The following is a 20,754-nucleotide window of genomic DNA, read 5'->3' as shown; positions in this document are numbered from 1 at the left end:
AGTCTGAATATTAAGCTCTTAGAGAATTGAGTGATTTGTTATGTGCTCTGTCCATGTGATCTGAAGTATTCACATCCAGCACCACATCTCAAAGGCATCAATAATTCTCATATCTACCGATTTCATATCCCATGTTTTTGACCCATAACGGAACATTAACGCACATGCCAATCCCATTATAAGGTTGGAAGCATTTGAGATGTTTCTACATCAGAGAATACTTAAGATTCCATGGACTGACTGAGTCACAAATCAGGAGGTTCTCAGAAGTATGAAGAACCGAGAGGTACTGACCACCATCAAATCGCGAAAGCTGCAGTACTCAAAATGAATCCAGATATGCCTTCCTGCAAGGAAAAAATTTGGATAGTGAAATAAGAGAAGAAAAAGAACATTCTGGTTAAAGAATTCCAGAACCTGGTTCAACACAACATTTGTGCATGCATTTCGCGCTGCTGCAGACAAGATAAAGATTGTCAACATTTGTCACAGATAGGCACACCAACAAGATCAATCTCATTTTGATGTTCGTCAACAAAGAGCGATCTTTACATACTTTTGATAATTGACTCATAGCATTCTCCTATGTATTCCTATTTTACAAGAACCTGCATTACTAATGCAGCATATGGAGAGCTAGATAATCAGTCACTAACCATTTCAAACTAGTCCAAAGCTCCGCTTGTTTGTGAGTGTGTTTGAATATATATTATATATGGACCGTTCACTCTTGTTAGAGTATATGTCGCTCAAATACTATGAGCTCTTTTAATCCATTTCACGCGGTGGATTAGTCCGCAGTTTCCTTTAGGTCGTCGTTCATAGGTTGTGATGTTTTTTTTGCCTTCTCTACTATCTTCTTCCACTCTCTCCGGTCCTGAATCTTTTCTCTCCAGTTTGCAATTTCCATCTTTGACATATCGTCTAACAGTTGATCTTCCCATCTTATTTTTGGTCTTCCTCTTGGTCTATTTTTTACTGGTTTCCAGAATCTTCCTGATCAGTTTTCTACCCCTCTTCTTTGTGTGTGCCCAAACCGTCTGAGCCTTTGTGCTTTAATGAATTTCACTATACATATATTCTTCTTCAGTTATATTTATTATTTCATGGTTTATCAGCTTTCTATATTCCCCTGTTTCTGTCTTTCTGGGCCATGTATTTTTCTCATAATTTTTCTCTCAATTATTCTTAACTTTTCTTCTTCTTTTGTCATAAGACACATTACCTCTGCTCCATAGGCTATCACTAGTCTAATTGCTGCTGTATATTTTTGATTTTGTTTTTTTTGCTCAGGTTTTTGTCCTTAAGTAGTCGGTGATATTTCCAATATACTCTATTATCTGTTTTAATTATTTCGTTTATCTCTATACTCCTTCCATTTTTGCCATCCACCATCACCCTTAGGTATTTGAAGCAATCTACCCTCTGAAATGTATTTTCGCCTATCTTTATTTCTATTATTCTGTTTACATGGTCTCTTGTGCTTATTAGGTATTTTGTTTTATTCTGAATTCTGATTGATTATTAATCCTCTCGTCTTTGCTTCTCTTACCAGGGTTAAAAGTGCCTCTTCTAGTATTTTTTTTTTTATCTCGTGCTACCAGTCCCAGGTCATCCGCATATCCTATGATCTGTGTTGAGCAAACTAGTCCAAGGCTCCGATTGTTTGTGAGTGTATTTGAATAATTGACTATACTTTTTGTTTTTTATTTATTGATTTTGAGACCACATCTATTGCTTTTACTTTCCATTTAGCTGTAACAGGCTTATCATTTCTTCTTCGGGTGCAATTAGAGTTATCACCATTCCATTTGTCAAGTTATCTTTTCTCATTATATATTCCCCATAGAAGTTAGAGACTTAAACTTACTGTTTTCATTTCTGATTCTGGTTTCATTATTCTCGTATATGCTCTTTACCGGAGCTGATAGATGATCTTGTGTAGAATTTTTCACAAACTTTCCAATTACACATCAAATGCTGTCTGGTAATCGAGAAAGCAGATGGTCATAGGAATTTTGAATTCTCTAGCTTTTTCAATGAACTCTCACATATTGAGAATTTGCTCCCTTGTACCCTTACCCTTAACGAAACCTATTTGTTCTTGTGGTATTTGCTTATCCAGATATGTCTGCATGTGAAATTTGATGATTCACATCAGAGTTTTATTTGTGTGTGAAGTTAGTGAGATGGTTCGGTATAGTTACTACATTTTGTAGTTGCTCCTTTCTTATGAATTGAAGTAAATTGTGCAGTACACCAATCACCGGACCATTTGATGATGTTCCATATCTGATTGTAGTTTCTACATACAGCAAACCAGCTAGCAGACTCCTATCAGCGAAACAATTAGAAACAAGCGGTTTACAAGGACAAAATATGAGGTCTATCAGGCATATTTTCTAATTTAATAAACACCAATAAGGTGTTTAAGAACATTACGATCTGATTGAACAATATTATCAATGGGCAATTTTTTTCTAGCCTAAATTACTACTAAAAACTTAAGAGTAAGAACAAACTCACTAGTATTACTTAGATTCTGTTAATTTATTGTACAAATATTAACCTGTACCATCACTTGCACTATACTCTGCTTTTCACTTAACTAACTCGAAGGGTTTCTTCCTGTTGAGTATTCTAGGAAGATTGGTGTTGTTGCACTCCAACATTAACGTGTTGAAGAGGTTGTTGTTCGTGACTCTTGGCAAATTTTTCAATGGTCGTAATCCATTTCTAGGTCCCTATGGAGGTCACTGTTCCTATAGTACTAAGGAGCATTGACAATGCTTCTTAGCACTTTGTTTTGGAATCGCTGGGGGACGTTTAAATTACTCTTACTAGCACAACCCACAGCTGGATGCCATATGTTCATATAGGTTTTAGAATCTGCTTATACAAAAGTATTTTGTTGTAGATTGACAGAGTGGATTCTCTTCCCAATAGACAATACATTTTTTATACTTGATGTTAATCAGTTCTCTTTTCTTTTTAACATGGGCCCTCCGGCGTAGCCTAGCGTCTAATATTGTACCCAAATATTTGGCGGTATCAGCATATATTGCATCTGAGTATTATTTACATTAACAGGACTGTGTTGTTTTTTCTTGGTTAATTTGTACTATTGGGCATTGTGGAGAGCTTATACAGGGTGTTTGGTAAAGAATGGGCCATAGCTTAACCTTACCTTCCTGAGATTAAAATAGGTCGATTCAAGCTAACTTACTTAGTACAAAAATTGATAATAACCTAAATACAGGGTGTCAAAGTTAAACTTTTATTTTATTTATTTTTGAATATTTCCTGACAGGCATGGGACAACAACACAAAATTTGGTAAGTGGTGCTGGTATTGTACAATCTACTAAATTATGTTACACAAACGTTTCTGGCTACTACCAGAGGCGTACGACGGGGGAACGTAAATGGTTGACCCTTCCCAAATTCTACGCCACTGGCGGAATTGCTATTTTGGTGCAATTTTTTGATTCTCCAATACTTTCTATGTAAAAAAACATACCCTTCATTCGTAACGATAAAACCATTAGCTTTCGAGATATTTGAAGCTAAAAACGAAGGAGCGTAATACATTAATCAAAATAAGTATGTCGGTAAAGTCAGCAGCACCACTTCATAAGACCAAATTCAGACTAAGACTATATTTTATTGCTAATTTATTGCTAATTTATTACGCAAAGGAAAAATTTATTGCTGTAGCCGTTTCCGAGAAACAGTGGGTGCTGCTAGCTTTACGGTAAAGCTAGCAGCACCCACTCTATATCTCGGCAATGAAAAGGAGTACAGGGATCATTTTAACGGCATATTTTATTGCTATTTAATTGCTCTTGATTGGTATATTAACCAATCCTGAAAAGCTACCCCATCATCCCCTAGCGTAAAACTCACCCCCAAAAAGATGATGAAAATCGAAAATTAAACCCCAAGGAATTAATTGCTAATTTATTGCTAATTTATTACGGAAAGAAAAAATTTATTGCTGTAGCCGTTTCCGAGAAACAGTGGGTGCTGCTAGCTTTACGGTAAAGCTAGCAGCACCCACTCTATATCTCGGCAATGAAAAGGAGTACGGGGATCATTTTAACGGCATATTTTATTGCTATTTAATTGCTCTTGATTGGTATATTAACCAAACCCAAAAAACTACCCCATCATCCCCTAGCGTAAAACTCACCCCCAAAAAGATGATGAAAATCGAAAATTCAACCCCAAGGAATTAATTGCTAATTTATTGCTAATTTATTACGGAAAGAAAAAATTTATTGCTGTAGCCGTTTCCGAGAAACAATGGGTGCTGCTAGCTTTACGGTAAAGCTAGCAGCACCCACTCTATATCTCGGCAATGAAAAGGAGTACGGGGATCATTTTAACGGCATATTTTATTGCTATTTAATTGCTCTTGATTGGTATATTAACCAAACCCAAAAAACTACCCCATCATCCCCTAGCGTAAAACTCACCCCCAAAAAGATGATGAAAATCGAAAATTCAATCCCAAGGAATTAATTGCTAATTTATTGCTAATTTATTACGGAAAGAAAAAATTTATTGCTGTAGCCGTTTCCGAGAAACAGTGGGTGCTGCTAGCTTTACGGTAAAGCTAGCAGCACCCACTCTATATCTCGGCAATGAAAAGGAGTACGGGGATCATTTTAACGGCATATTTTATTGCTATTTAATTGCTCTTGATTGGTATATTAACCAATCCTGAACAACTACCCCATCATCCCCTAGCGCGAAACTCACCCCCGAAAAAATGATGAAAATCGAAAATTCAACCCCAAGGAATTAATTACTAATTTATTGCTAATTTAATACGAAAAGAAAAAATTTATTGCTGTAGCCGTTTCCGAGAAACAGTGGGTGCTGCTAGCTTTACGGTAAAGCCAGCAGCACCCACCCTATATCTCGATAATGAAAAGGGACACAGGGCCCATTTCAACGACATATTTTGTTGCTAATTAATTGCTCTTGATTGATATATTAACCAATCTCGAAAACTACCCCATCATCCCCTAGCGCGAAACTCACCCCCGAAAAAATTATGAAAATCGAAAATTCAACCCCAAGGAATTAATTACTAATTTATTGCTAATTTATTACGAAAAGAAAAAATTTATTGCTGTAGCCGTTTCTGTATAAACAAAAAATATATATAAGATATAATGTGGCGCTCCAAGTTTACGTAAAGCTGTATTGCCCATATAGAATCCAAACGATTAGAGAAAATCTGAATAAACCAGTGCTAGGTTTGTTCTGCATTCTTGCCAAAGCGTAATTTTTTCTGCATAAACAAAAAAGTTATACAAGATATAATGTGGCGCTCCAAGTTTGCGTAAAGCTGTACTGCCCATATAGAATCCAAACGATTAGAGAAAATCTGAATAAACCACAAGTTAGTGCTAGGTTTGTTCTGCATTTTTGCCAAAGCGTGTAATATGTTCTGCATAAACAAAATAGGTTATACAAGATATAATGTTGCGCTACAATTTTGCCTAAAACTGTAGTGCCCCACAAACGTTTATGGAAACGATATGATTCGGGACTCGTATAGCACTGATCATTTGAAGAAAACTTGTTAGAAAAAATAGTCTATAATCAAGAATAAAACAAAAGATTTGCTTTTTGTCTTGTTTGACCCCACCGAAGTTTTAAGATCATCGTAAATTTCCCATTTATTGTTATTTCGTCGGCAGTGGGAAATATAATGTCCAATTGTTATTTCGTTTTCAGGAGGAACAAACTCAACAATGCCTTTAATTTGGTATGTTTTGTTTTTTAAGGTACGTAACTAACTGTTGCTGGAATGTTGGTTAACTCGACTAATGTACAATTTTCAAGACAAAAACATGAATGGGAGCAAAAAAATTGCTTGAAAACGTAGTAACAATTAATGTCTCTTCCACAAACGGAACACGTAGATATGGTTACATTTAATGCATTTTACAAATTCTTGATTCCCTTCCTTGACAAATACTGTGTGCTATTGATAAACCGATTTTTTATTTATGCTGAAAAAAAATCATGTATTGCTGCTGTATTTGAAATTTCTCACTGTTTCAGTTTTCATTTTGCTATTATAACGCTTATGGAAAAATTTATCTGTATCCAGAAATTTAGTGTCTCATTATAAAAGTTATTTTAATAACAGCTGTAAAGCTGAATAATCCCTTGTAAATATAATACCTACTCTATTGTTGTATAGTTTTCAGAATTACCCAAGATGTCAGGACCGGCTTCCAAGTCAACTGTAGATACATAATATTATTTATCATCAGATCAAATAATCTGTACTAGGGTTCCAGCTTTCATTAATATGAGTACCCAGATATACAATATTACTTACTCGTTCAATTGAGTCATTACCGATTGCTACGTTATAGTTATTATTATTTACGGCTGCCTGTTTACTAATAACCATAAACTTTGTTTTTCTTGCGTTGAGTTTGAGTCCATATATCGCGCAGAATGCCACCATTCGTTTCAATAACGCTTGAAGATGTTCAATTGATCCAGTCAGCAACAAGGTGTCATCTGCGTATCTGATATTGTTCATAAGCATACCATTAATGAGTATTCCCTCTTTTGCGTTTTCCATTTAAGATTGTTTCAGCGTAAAGATTAAACAACATTGGTGACAATATACAGCCTTGTCGAACTCCACGCTTGATTTTTACTTCTTCAGAGCACTGATTCGCAACCCTAACACATTCAGCCTGGCCACCCAATACAAATTTGCGATTATTCTAATGTCCCTACCGTCCAGACCGGTAGTTTTGAGAATATGTAGCATTTTTTCATGTCGAACTTTATCAAAGGGTTTACACATACAAAATGTCAGAAATGTGGTGTGGCACTGTGTTTCAATAGAAATAATACTTAATTGTTTTTATAATTTTCATGTAAATTAACAATGTATTTGTATGCACAATGTAGAATTTAGGCAACAAACTTGTTATTGTCAAAAACAAGTGTTTAAAATTAAACTTAATTTTTTTTTATTATTTTTTCATCATTTCTAAGCTTCCGCTAAAGGCCTTTTTTTGATATGTAACATCAACAAAAAAAATCATGCATTTAAGGGTTAAACCAATTTTATATTCTCCAATTTCTGAATGTGCACTTAGGCGACCATATAAGATACTCGAAATATTTAATATTATATAAAAAATATAATATTAAAATTAAATAAATAATAAAGAAATAAAAAAAATAAATGGTACAGTGGAACCCCGTTAAGTCGGCCTCCGATAACCCGGAAGTCCGGCTAACCGGGACCGATTTTCATCAGACAAACATTTCAACAATAAAAACGTAATATTGACAACCGAAACTGACTGAAATTTTTACCAAGGAATGAACAATACTGTATATAACTGTACGTAATTCACATGTACTGTGCATAATGTATTTCATGATTTTGCAATTATAATGGAGCTTATCTCTAAGGATACCGTATTTGATTAATTTTTACTATATTCTACGGCTAACACGGATTTTCGATAACCCGGATTGCCCGCATTCTCGATTAATCCGACTTATCGAGGTTCCACTGTAATCTTTATATACACAGCGTTTCAAAAGTATGGTAAAATATTTAAGGGGGCGTTTGTTTGGGTTTATTTTAAGAAGAAAACTTGAAGATGCCCTAAACGTCTTAAATTCTGAGATATACGAACAATCTATAAATCCCTAGGGTGTTTCATTTAAAATAAGTAGGTTATTACAGCTTGAATTTGTTAATAGAACAATCTAAAATTCTAACCACCATGTACAAAGATAGGTATAGGAACCCTTAAAAAGATTAAAAGCTAAGTAAATTTTCCATACGATAAACTAATAAAATGTAGGGCGTTTAATTTAAAATAAATGCGTTATTACAGCTTTAATTTGTTAATAGAACAATATAATATTTTGACCACCCTGTACAAAATTTTGCTACCATAAATATCTATTTAAATACGCTGAGTAGTATATTATTAAGATCCAAGAAAAAATTTGTCACCTATTTTTAGATTCATAAATATTTACTTTTTTCTAAAACCTTTATATAATTTTTTTTTATAAAAATCGAAATAAATCAAAACACCTTGTACTTAGGTATGAAGAACCCTTATAAAAGTACAGCTTATTTTTTAAGAAAAATTCAAATATGTTATCTGATATAGGGTGTTCCATAAGAAAAAATATAACTTTGATTATACTACTATTTTTTTGGAGCACCCTGCATAATTCACATTGGTCCTGTATATTTCTATGAAGAATTTTTTTTTAATATCAAGTCGTTTCCCGTAATACAGAGACCGGGGCGAATGCAATAAACCACCCTGCATAATATTTTTCTATGAAATAAAATGAACACTCCTGTCACAAACTACGGTTTCGTCAATAATTGTTGGTTATTGTCGTATTTCTGATTATAAAATTATAGTAATATTCACTTTCTTCTCTTACATGGAATATAATATCTAATAATACCTATTACATTAATTTATTTTAATTTTTTTTTTATTTACAACAATCCGCTTCAACCTAAGAAGGTTATTAGCGGGATAGTAACAGTTAATTACACTTTGTTTAGTAAGTTGCAGTCTTTTAGAAACAGAAATAGTTTATTAGTGTTGTTATAGTCTAAAATGTCTTTAAGATTGTTAGCTAAATGGTATTTAATTCTATGGCTATTGAACTTTTCACACTTTTCCACTAGCACATGTTTCACTATAAGGCAGCGATTCTCAACCTGTGGGGCGCGCCCCCCTAGGGGGCGCGCTTTTAGTAATGGGGGGCGTGAGCACATAAAAAATACACCAACATCATTAACTAATTTACTAAAATCAAAGCAAAACAAAATTCTGACAAAATAAAAAATCAAATACACATGAACTTGAATAGGAGTTATAATCATAAAGAGCACTCAATACTAAAAAGTAAGATGTTACTGTTTTTTGTCAAAATTATTGAACGAGGGGGGGGCGCGGTGAAAATAATTATGGAAGATTGGGTCGCAAAGGGTAAAAGGTTGAGAAACGGTGCTGTAAGGGGTGACCCGCGCTCATCACAAATTGGAGGTTCTTCTTTTTTCAGCAAATATTCATGAGAAAATTGGGTATGTCCAAGTCGTAAACGGGAAATAATTGTTTGCTTTCGTCTAGATACCTCGGGTGGTTGCCATGGTCCAACGTTGTTTTTTATCTCCTGAAGCTTTGATGATGTGGATTTCCATTTACTGTTCCAATTTTCGAAAATATGTTTTATGAAGTAGCTTTTTAGATCCATACTTACAGATTGAAGCGACATTGGAATACTGTTATCATTTATGGCTTCTTTGGCATTTCGGTCTGCTGCTTCATTGCCTGCTACTCCAACATGTGATGGGACCCAGAGAAACTTGATTCTTAAATCTTCAGTATGCAATTTATGTAGTTCTTCCTTTATTAGTAAAGCTATTGGATGCTGCGTGTAAATTTTCCTTATTACGTGTAGTGATGACATAGAATTTGTGACGATTATTATCTTCTTCATCTTGTTCGCATTTGCATGTAGTATTGCTTGGTAGATCGCATAAAGTTCCCCAATTAATACAGTTGCAGTATCTGGAATTTTATGTTTGTGAGTCTCTGTGTTGTTAACAAATGCCACTCCGACTCCATTTTCAGTTTTATACGCGTCTGTATAGTATACTGTGTAATCGGAATGAGAGTTAATTAGATCTCTGAAGTGTTGTAAGATGAGATTAGGGTTAGTGCTATTTTTTTGGAATTGTAATAGACTGCAATTGACTGTTGGAATTTTTACAGTCCAAGGTGGAGATGAAGATATTTCTTTGTATTGATATAAGGGTGGAAATTCCTGCCAGTTAAGTAGCTCCATTGCATGGTGGATTCTGCGAGAATAAGGGAGATTGAACTTTGAAGAGTCATTGGTCATGGATGGATCTAAAATGTTATTTATTGAAATTCTTTTATGTACATTTATGTTAGAAGCGTAATTAAAGGTTAACAGCTGTCTACGAAGCATTAGAGTGGGTTCGCCTATTTCAGCTTGTATGCTATTTATCGGAGTTGTTCTGTATGCTCCAAGTATAATCCTTAGGGAGGTGTTATGTAGCGTATCCAAAGGTTTCAACGTTGTTTTGCTGGCAGATGCATATGCGACACATCCGTAGTCAATCTTAGAGCGAATTAAGGATCTATATAGCATGAGCAGTGTTTTACCTTCGGCATCCCAAGTCCTGTGAGCTAGATACTTTAACAAGTTAAGACCATGTCGACATGAAAGAACTAACTGCTGAATATGACTTTTCCAATTTAACTGTTGATCAAATATCATTCCTAGGAATTTTATTTCGTTTGTATAGGAAAGATTTTGATTCTCAAGCGTGAGATTTGGTTTATCCTCGATACGTTTTTTTGAAAATATTATACATTTTGTTTTATTACAACAAAAACTAAAACCGGTGTTTAAGGACCAATTTACTAGTTTATTTAAGTGTTCCTGTAATATTGACGCCATATGATTTACGTTTTTTCCTTTGATGTAAATAATCAGATCGTCAGCATATAGTTGTGCCTGAACAGGTTTCGCCATGATTTTTACTATATCGTTTATTGCTATTAAAAACAGAGTAGGGCTGATGACTGATCCTTGTGGGATTCCGTTTTGTTGTTCTCTAAGATAGGATATAGCACCATTCGCTCGGACTTGAAATGTTCTTTGAGTTAAAAAATTTTTTATATAGGCTAAAATATTTCCTTGATATCCAAATTTGTTTAGAATGCTCAATATACGGTGTTTCCATACTGTATCAAATGCTTTAGTTATGTCAAAGTAAATCGCCATACATTTTTGGTTATTTTTAAAAGCTTCGTGAATAGCGTTTTCCAGATCGATAATGTTGTCGTTTGTAGATCTGCCTGGTCTAAAGCCAGCTTGTTCGATAATCAGTTGATCATTGCGTTCCGGGTTCCACATTAATCTTCTGTTGACTATTTTTTCCATAAGTTTACATGAGGAACACGTTAATGATATAGGACGATATGATTATGGGTGTAATTTATCTTTATTTGCTTTAATAATAGGAATAACAATGGCATTTTTCCAGATTTTTGGAAATGATTTTTGTTCCCAAATAATATTGAAAATTTGGAGCAGAAACTCTTTTGCTTCCATGGGAAGTTTTTTAATGAATTGTATTGGTATGTCATCTGGACCTGGTGCAGTGTCTTTTATGCTATTAAGTGCATCTTCAAATTCCCCAAAACTGAGAGGTATATTAATAGCGTTAAATTCGTCGGAAATTGTAATAGGTACTGCCTCCTCCTCTTGTTTGTATGTTAGGAACTCGTTACTGTAACTTTGGTTGGATGAGAATTTTTGATAGGTATCAGCCAGTTCATTTACTATATCCTGTGGCTCAGTTAGTAGCGTTTTTTCTTTTTGCAGGCTCACAATTTGTTGGTAGGTATGCTGCCCTGTTATTTTTTTAACTTTTTTCCAAACTGATGATATATTTGTACTACTGTTTATGCTAGATATGTATGTCTGCCATGATTCTTGTTTGCTTTTTTTAATTATTCTTCTTGCTTCAGCTCTACGTTTTTTGTACTCTGTTAATAGATCAATATTTTTGTATTTTTTGTAGCGGTTCCAAATTGTTTTACTTAATTTAGTAGCGGCTTTACATTGTGAATTCCACCAGGGAACTGGTTTGCGTTTTTTTTTAAGTTGAGATTTACCTATGGTTATATTAGCCGCATCCAGTATAAGCTGATTGAAGCTCCTAAGTGTGTCATCAATGGAGTCTGAAATTTTAATCTGATCCATTCTGTTTGATACAATTCTCTCAAATTCAATCCAATTTGCCTTTTTTAATTTCCATTTTTGAGTTGGTATTGTATTTGTGTTTAAATTTACTGTGTGCTTTATTAAGATTGGGAAGTGGTCGCTACTATATAAATCTTTTAATGCTGTCCAGTCTAGTTGGGTGATCAATGAGGGTTCACATATGGAGAGATCAATGGCGGAAGAAGTTCCCGTAGCTATATTGAATCTTGTTGGCGAGCCGTCGTTAAGTAGGCATAAGTTCATAGTGTTCAAAACGATTTCTAACATATTTCCCCTCGTTGTTGTTTTATTTGATCCCCATGTAATATTATGGCAATTAAAATCTCCCGTGATTATTCGAGGGGAAGGAATTTGTTGGAGAAGATTAAGTAGTTCGGGTTTAGTCAAAGTCTTGTCTGGTGGAACATAAATGCTGCAAATATTTAACTTTAGAGGGGCAAGTATTGTTACAGCAACTGCTTCGATATTAGTTGTGAGGTTTATATTTTGAACAGGTATATTTGACTTTATATATAGAGCTACTCCTCCACTAGCGTAGTTCTGATTGGGTGGATTGGTGCAAAATCCTGTGTAACCTTTCAGGTTGTGTGTTGAGTTATTTTTGAAGTGAGTTTCTTGTAACGAAATAAAATCTGGTGCATATTCTGAGATAAGAAGCTGTAACATTGTTAAATGGGTGTAATACCCATTTAAATTCCATTGTAATATACTATTGAAAGTGATTTATTGTTTAGTTGAAGCACATGAATCACTATCCGGTTCAGATACTTCATGTTGTAATAGTCTTTCTAGCTTTTTGCGTAGTCGTGTGATTCGATTTTTTAATTTTGAGTCAGTAAAATGAGGATGAGTGTCTACAAGCATTTTAATAAGTAATGGTAAATCTGGTATATAATCCTTAACAATATTATAGACATCTTTAGCTCCGCATGTCTCATTTAGTAACTCCCGAAATTCATCGTAATTTAAGACATATGATTTTGAATGTTTATTGATAAATCTTTTAGCAGCTTCTTCGGTTTCTATTGTTTCCTTGGATATTGTGTGAATTTGATTTTGTAATTTCTGATCAACTTGTATCTGTTGTTTTTGGGGTGAGTCTTGAGTGGGTGGTATTATGTTTTTTTCGGGTTCAGAATTGTTGTCGGCTCTTATTTTTTGGATATAGGACTACTTTTATTACATGCTTCGTTAAATATATTAGATGCTGGTTCTTCTGTTGGAGATGGGGTTTCTGATAAATGTCTTTTGGTTGATGTTGATGTTTCTGTTGTTGAAAGGGATATATTTGACACCTCCATAGAATTTATTGGAAGAAGAGGACTTGATGAATTATTTGTTTGGTTATCTGTTGTGGGAATCTGCGAGGTGATACTGTGAGGTGGATTAAAAGTTGGAATAGTATTTGGCATATTAGAATTGATTAGGGAACAGGTTTCTGATGAGCATTATGAGGCAAGATGGCCATTTTGTTTACATTTGAAACAAAGCGATTGGTCGTTGGACAAAAATATTTTGTAGCTAACATTATCATGATTAAGCATGACAAAATCAGGTATGGTTATATTATCTAGGGATTCTATGTATACTTGACGCCTAAAACTGAGTATGTGGCTATATTCAGGATTTGTAGCTCCAATTCTCAAACATGTTATTGGTGACATTAATTTCAAGCCTAGGTTCTGGAGAATATTAATTAACATTTCCTGCGGTATTGTTGGATGAGCATTAGATAAGAGAAGACGTTCCGATGGAGTGACTAATCTACGTGCTAGAAGTACTTCATTATTTATTTTTATGGATCCTGCTTTATTTAGAAAGTCATCAACTACAGCTTTACTTGAAAGATAAACGCATACTCGGTTATTAGAGATTCTTGATGAATAAATAATATTTTTTGGTTGGACGAGTGGTCCTAGTTGCAAAAGAATCTTGCAATTTTGCGCCATTAATTGAACTGAAGATGATGGCTTGTTCTTTCACTGGTAATTTTGGAGTAGTTTGTTGAGATGCAATAGTAGAGTACATTGGAGTGTTTTGAGAAGTGGTAGGAGTTTCCATTGTTGATAAAGTATTATTCATCATTTAATTTTACTTGAACGATTTATTATAAACATATTCAAGTACGTCCCTGGTTTTAATTGTTGTTAATAAAAAACCAGTCCGGTGTAGTGTTGATATGAAGATTTTATAGAGATAGATTTCCAAATGAATATATTATTTCAATCTAATTAATGTTCTTCTCCTCACGTTTTTGGGTCTTCTTATAACACTAACTTTATTGAACAGGTATATCACTTTTGTTAATTTACTATTGTGAAAATACTGGTATAAAATTGCGAGTATATCGGAGCTGAAATTAAACACGCTTTGTGGTTCGGAATCAGGTCCGGTCTGTATTTTAATTTTCATTTCACTATTTTATTATTTCACTTGCAATTTATTTTTTCTACGAGCGTGAAAAAATGTCTACTTTCGCGCACGCATTTTAGTTTAGAAAGTTTTACTTTTCCGCACGCGTGTTACTTTTCCGCACGCGTTTTACTTTTCCGCACACGTTTTACTTTTCCGCACGCGTTTTACTTTTCCGCACGCGTTTTACTTTTCCGCACGCGTTTTACTTTTCCGCACGCGTGTTAATTTAGATATGTTAATATGGCCTTAAAGTAATTATAATACATGCAATAAACTAATATATAGATATTATTTACTAATTTATTTCAAATATATCTTATTGTGTTTATGTTTTAATGAAATTAACGCGAGAATTCGATGAAATAAAATAATTTTGACATAATATTCGAAAGTCAAATCAGTAGACAATAACAGTGGTTTTGAATCGTCGTCATGGAAACCAAGATCGTCGTCATGCTAACCAATTATGCTGAAACTTTGGTTTTGACAACCTTGTCAAAGAATTAATTTGTGTATGTATTTTCATATTAATTAAATTAGTTGATTAAGATTTGGTCATTTTTTAAAGACTCGTAGAAAAAATATTTTTCCTAACGCTTGCAGAAAGTCTCTTTTCCGCACTCGACTGCTTGCCGAACTCCCGCTTCGCGTCGTTCGGCAAACTGCAGTCGCGTGCGGAAAAGTATGACTTTCTGCATTTGTTTGGACAAGCCTAGCAGGTGCATTTGTTCAGAATGTGCAATTAATTCAATGGGTCTATTGAATAAAAAGAAGTATTTGCTTTAACTTACAAGTATTTAAGTATTTACTTAATACTAATTGAATAAAGTAATTTCTTTAATGCTTTATTCAATTACCGTTAAGTAAATACTTAAATACGAGGAAGTAAAAGAAAATGCTTCTTTTTATTCAATAGACCCAATTAATTGGTTAAGATTTGGTCATTTTTTAAACACTCGTAGAAAAAATATTGTTCCTAACTCTTGCGGAAAGTCTATTTTCCGCACTCGACTGATTGCCGAACTCCGCTTCGCGCAATCGCGTGCAGAAAAGTATTACTTTCCGCACTTCTTAGGAAAATACCTATAACATAACAAGAATTGTTAATTACTTTCAAAATTGGGATATATTTAATAAAGAATCCACACAGAAAAATATAATAATTAATTAATTCTAATACTCTATCAGTTTCTGTATTTTTCCCTTATTTATCTAGATATTTATTTAAAATAAATATGTTTAAGTTAATACCAAATGAAATATAAAATTTCTTAAGCCGGCCCATTTCAATACTTATATTTACGTGAAATCCCTTTATTGCTTCGACTTTATCAGCGGGTTACTCTTAAATTCTGCATAAGTCAATTCTTAGAATTATTGTGAATGAGCTTTATAACAAAGTTAGCCTATTCAATTTTTTTTTGGATTTTATATTATGGGGCAGTACATTTAGGTAGAATTGGAGCAACGCATAATATCTTGTGTAACTGTTTTTGCGCAAATTTCACGCTTTGACAGAAATGCAGAACAAACCCAGCACTAACTTATTATAATATGGTCTATTTAGATTTATCCATTTCACGAATATACGACTGTTTTGGATTATCTTAACAACGAATATTTTACTGTGCAAAATATGAAGAACAAAACTAAATTGCAAATTACATTGTTGCTTATTGAAATAATTATTAGAGCAATTTACTTTCGTACTGCTTATGTTGCACAGTAAAATATTCGTTGTCTCGATAATCCAAAACAGTCGTATATTCGTGGAATGACGTATATTCAAAATGTCTTCAATGGTTTTAATTCTATAATATGGGACAGTACTGCTTTACGCAAAATTGTAGCGAAACATTATACATATGTATATCTTGTATAACTTTTTTGTTTATGCAGAACATATTACACGCTTTGGTAAAAATGCAGAACAAACCTAGCACTAACTTGTGGTTTATTCAGATTTTCTCTGATCGTTTTGATTTTATATGGGCAGTACAGCTTTACGTAAACTTGGAGCGCCACATTATATCTTGTATATCTTTTTGTTTATGCAGAACAAATTACACTCTTTGGCAAAAATGCAGAACAAACCTAGCACTAACTTGTGGTTTATTCAGATTTTCTCTAATCGTTTGGATTCTATATGGGCAATACAGCTTTACGTAAACTTGGAGCGCCACATTATATCTTGTATATCTTTTTTGTTTATGCAGAACAAATTACACGCTTTGGCAAAAATGCAGAACAAACCTAGCACTAACTTGTGGTTTATTCAGATTTTCTCTAATCGTTTGGATTCTATATGGGCAATACAGCTTTACGTAAACTTGGAGCGCCACATTATATCTTGTATATCTTTTTTGTTTATACAGAACAAATTACACGCTTTGACAAAAATGCAGAACAAACCTAGCACTAACTTGTGGTTTATTCAGATTTTCTCTAATCGTTTGGGTTCTATATGGGCAATACAACTTTACGTAAACTTGGAGCGCCACATTGTATATTGAATAACTCTTTTATTTTTTTAGAACAAACTTCAAAATTACAGAACAAACTAGAACAAACCTAGCACTAACTGCTACAGTTATGAAAAGATATATTGGGAACTGGGGCAATACAGGTTTACAGACATATCGCTATGCTATCTTCGTATATATTATATTCTCAATGGTTTTTACTAAATCCACTGATATTCCCTTTTCATATAATAAATGTGTCGCGTTCCGAATTCTCACTCTATCAAGCGCTTTTTCCAAATCTATCAGCCACATAATATATGCTGATTTATTATATTCCAGCGACTTTTCTTTTATTTGTCATTACAAAAACTGCATCCGTGCATTATGATCTTCCTGTCCGAAATCCTTGCTGCTCCTCTTGCAGAGTTATTCGTTCGTTTATCTTTGTCGCTATAATTCTTGTTGTCAATTTGAGTGTTGTATTTAAAAGATTTATTGCTCGATAGTTATTGGGGTCCTTCTTATCTCCTTTCTTGAAGAACCTCAGCATGATCGCTCTTCTCCATTCATCTGGTATTCTGTTCGTGGCGATTATTTTATGAATAAGAAGTTGCAGTTGTTGTACACCACCATATTATAAGAGTTCATTTGGTATTTGATTTTATTTGGTGTTTCTGGTAAAGATTTTTCGTTTTCTTTTTTAAAAATTTCTGTCAGGAAGGCCACCCACGTTTCCTTTTTTATGTGTTCTATTTCAACTAGTTCTTTCATTTCGCTTCTTTGTTATCTTATGAAGCGCCTTGTTTCTGTTGTCCATAGAAATCCATCTCTAGTCCTTTTGTGAATCTTTCCCAGTATAATCTGTTATTGTTTTTCTTACCAATTGATGAGTTTCAGTTCTTACTCTTTTATAGTTTTCATATGATTCATTCGTTTTTTCTGACCTATATTTTAGGAAAGCTTTCTTTTTTTGGTGACAGTTTTATTTAACCTCTAGTGTAAACCATGGTGTTTTCGTTGACCACTTTTGGTTTTTCTTTATTATTTTCGTTCCAGGGGCTTCTCCGGTAGCGTCCAGAATATTTACAGAATTGACAGGATGGAATTTTGACAGAATTATTAAAAATAATTAGCAATAAAATTGGTCGCCAGGATGGACCCTGTACCCATTTTTCTTGCCGAGATATAGCTTTAAGCTAGCAGCACCCACTGTTTCTCGGAAATGGCTACAGCAATAAATTTTTTCTTTTTGTAATAAATTAGTAATTAATTCCTTGAGGTCGAATTTTCGATTTTCATAATTTTTTCGGGGGTGAGTTTCCCGCTAGGGGATGATGGGGTAGTTTTTAGAGATTGGTTAATATATCAATCAAGAGCAATTAATTAGCAATAAAATATGCCTTTAAAATGGTCCCTGTATTCCTTTTCATTGTCGAGATATAGGGTGGGTGCTGCTAGCTTTACCGTAAACACTGTTTCTCGGAAACGGCTACAGCAATAAAATTTTTCTTTTCGTATTAAATTAGCAATAAATTAGTAATTAATTCCTTGGGGTTGAATTTTTGATTTTCATAATTTTTTCGGGGGTGAGTTTCGCGCTAGGGGATGATGGGGTAGATGTTCAGGATTGGTTAATATACCAATCAAGAGCAATTAAATAGCAATAAAATATGCCGTTAAAATTATCCCTGTAATCCTTTTCAGTGCCGAGATATAGAGTGGGTGCTGCTAGCTTTACCGTAAAGCTAGCAGCACCCACTGTTTCTCGGAAACGGCTACAGCAATAAATTTTTTCTTTCCGTAATAAATTAGCAATAAATTAGCAATTAATTCCTTGGGGTTGAATTTTCGATTTTCATCATATTTTTGGGGGTGAGTTTTACGCTAGGGGATGATGGGGTAGTTTTTTGGGTTTGGTTAATATACCAATCAAGAGCAATTAAATAGCAATAAAATATGCCGTTAAAATGATCCCCGTACTCCTTTTCATTGCCGAGATATAGAGTGGGTGCTGCTAGCTTTACCGTAAAGCTAGCAGCACCCACTGTTTCTCGGAAACGGCTACAGCAATAAATTTTTTCTTTCCGTAATAAATTAGCAATAAATTAGCAATTAATTCCTTGGGATTGAATTTTCGATTTTCATCATCTTTTTGGGGGTGAGTTTTACGCTAGGGGATGATGGGGTAGTTTTTTGGGTTTGGTTAATATACCAATCAAGAGCAATTAAATAGCAATAAAATATGCCGTTAAAATGATCCCCGTACTCCTTTTCATTGCCGAGATATAGAGTGGGTGCTGCTAGCTTTACCGTAAAGCTAGCAGCACCCACTGTTTCTCGGAAACGGCTACAGCAATAAATTTTTTCTTTCCGTAATAAATTAGCAATAAATTAGCAATTAATTCCTTGGGGTTGCATTTTCGATTTTCATCATCTTTTTGGGGGTGAGTTTTACGCTAGGGGATGATGGGGTAGTTTTTTGGGTTTGGTTAATATACCAATCAAGAGCAATTAAATAGCAATAAAATATGCCGTTAAAATGATCCCCGTACTCCTTTTCATTGCCGAGATATAGAGTGGGTGCTGCTAGCTTTACCGTAAAGCTAGCAGCACCCACTGTTTCTCGGAAACGGCTACAGCAATAAATTTTTTCTTTCCGTAATAAATTAGCAATAAATTAGCAATTAATTCCTTGGGGTTGCATTTTCGATTTTCATCATCTTTTTGGGGGTGAGTTTTACGCTAGGGGATGATGGGGTAGTTTTTTGGGTTTGGTTAATATACCAATCAAGAGCAATTAAATAGCAATAAAATATGCCGTTAAAATGATCCCCGTACTCCTTTTCATTGCCGAGATATAGAGTGGGTGCTGCTAGCTTTACCGTAAAGCTAGCAGCACCCACTGTTTCTCGGAAACGGCTACAGCAATAAATTTTTTCTTTCCGTAATAAATTAGCAATAAATTAGCAATTAATTCCTTGGGGTTGCATTTTCGATTTTCATCATCTTTTTGGGGGTGAGTTTTACGCTAGGGGATGATGGGGTAGTTTTTTGGGTTTGGTTAATATACCAATCAAGAGCAATTAAATAGCAATAAAATATGCCGTTAAAATGATCCCCGTACTCCTTTTCATTGCCGAGATATAGAGTGGGTGCTGCTAGCTTTACCGTAAAGCTAGCAGCACCCAATGTTTCTCGGAAACGGCTACAGCAATAAATTTTTCCTTTGCGTAATAAATTAGCAATAAATTAGCAATAAAATATAGTCTTAGTCTGAATTTGGTCTTATGAAGTGGTGCTGCTGACTTTACCGACATAAAATAAGTGTGCCTTTTCATTTTTAACTTCAAATATCTCGAAAACTAATGACTTTATCGTTACGAATGAAGAGTATATTACTTGCATAGAAAGTATTGGAGAATCTAAAAATTATGCTAAAATAGCAGTTTCTTCAGTGGCGTAGAATTTCGGAAGGGCCAACCATTCACTTTCCCCTGTCGTACGCCTCTGGTATTAACCACAAACGATTATTTATCATAATTTAGTAGGGTGTACAGTACCTACACTTTCTGCCAGGTACCATAAGGATATGTCAAATAATTTTATAGTACCGGGCACACATAGTTCTTAAAGTTTTAAATAAAGAATAAATTATTAAAAAAAAAGAATACTTTAAAATAATTTGACATATCCGTGGGATACTTGGCAGAAAGTGTAGGCACTGTACACCCTACTAAATTATGTTAAATAATCGTTTCTGCCTACTACTAGAGGCGTACGACAGGGGAACATGAATGGTTGACCCTTCCCAAATTCTACGCCACTGATGAAACTGCTATTTTAGCATAATTTTTAGATTCTCCAATACTGTCTATGCAAATAATATACTCTTTATTCGTAACGATAAAGTCATTAGTTTTCGAGATATTTGAAGTTAAAAATGAAAAGGCACACTTATTTTGAATAATGTATTATGCTCCTTCGTTTTTAGCTTCAAATATCTCGAAAACTAA

General features: G+C 34.1%; 1 protein-coding gene across 3 annotated transcripts in view; it reads left to right on the top strand.

The window, feature by feature from the left end:
* Positions 1-20,754, top strand: part of LOC114334600 (early endosome antigen 1) — a 107,485-nt gene that overhangs the window by 72,209 nt on the left and 14,522 nt on the right. The window lies entirely within an intron of this gene.

Source organism: Diabrotica virgifera, chromosome 10 (assembly GCF_917563875.1).
Source record: "Diabrotica virgifera virgifera chromosome 10, PGI_DIABVI_V3a".
NCBI classification, from domain to species: Eukaryota; Metazoa; Arthropoda; class Insecta; order Coleoptera; family Chrysomelidae; genus Diabrotica; species Diabrotica virgifera.
Note: the sequence above shows the minus strand (reverse complement) of the source record. Positions and strands in the feature narration are given on the sequence as shown.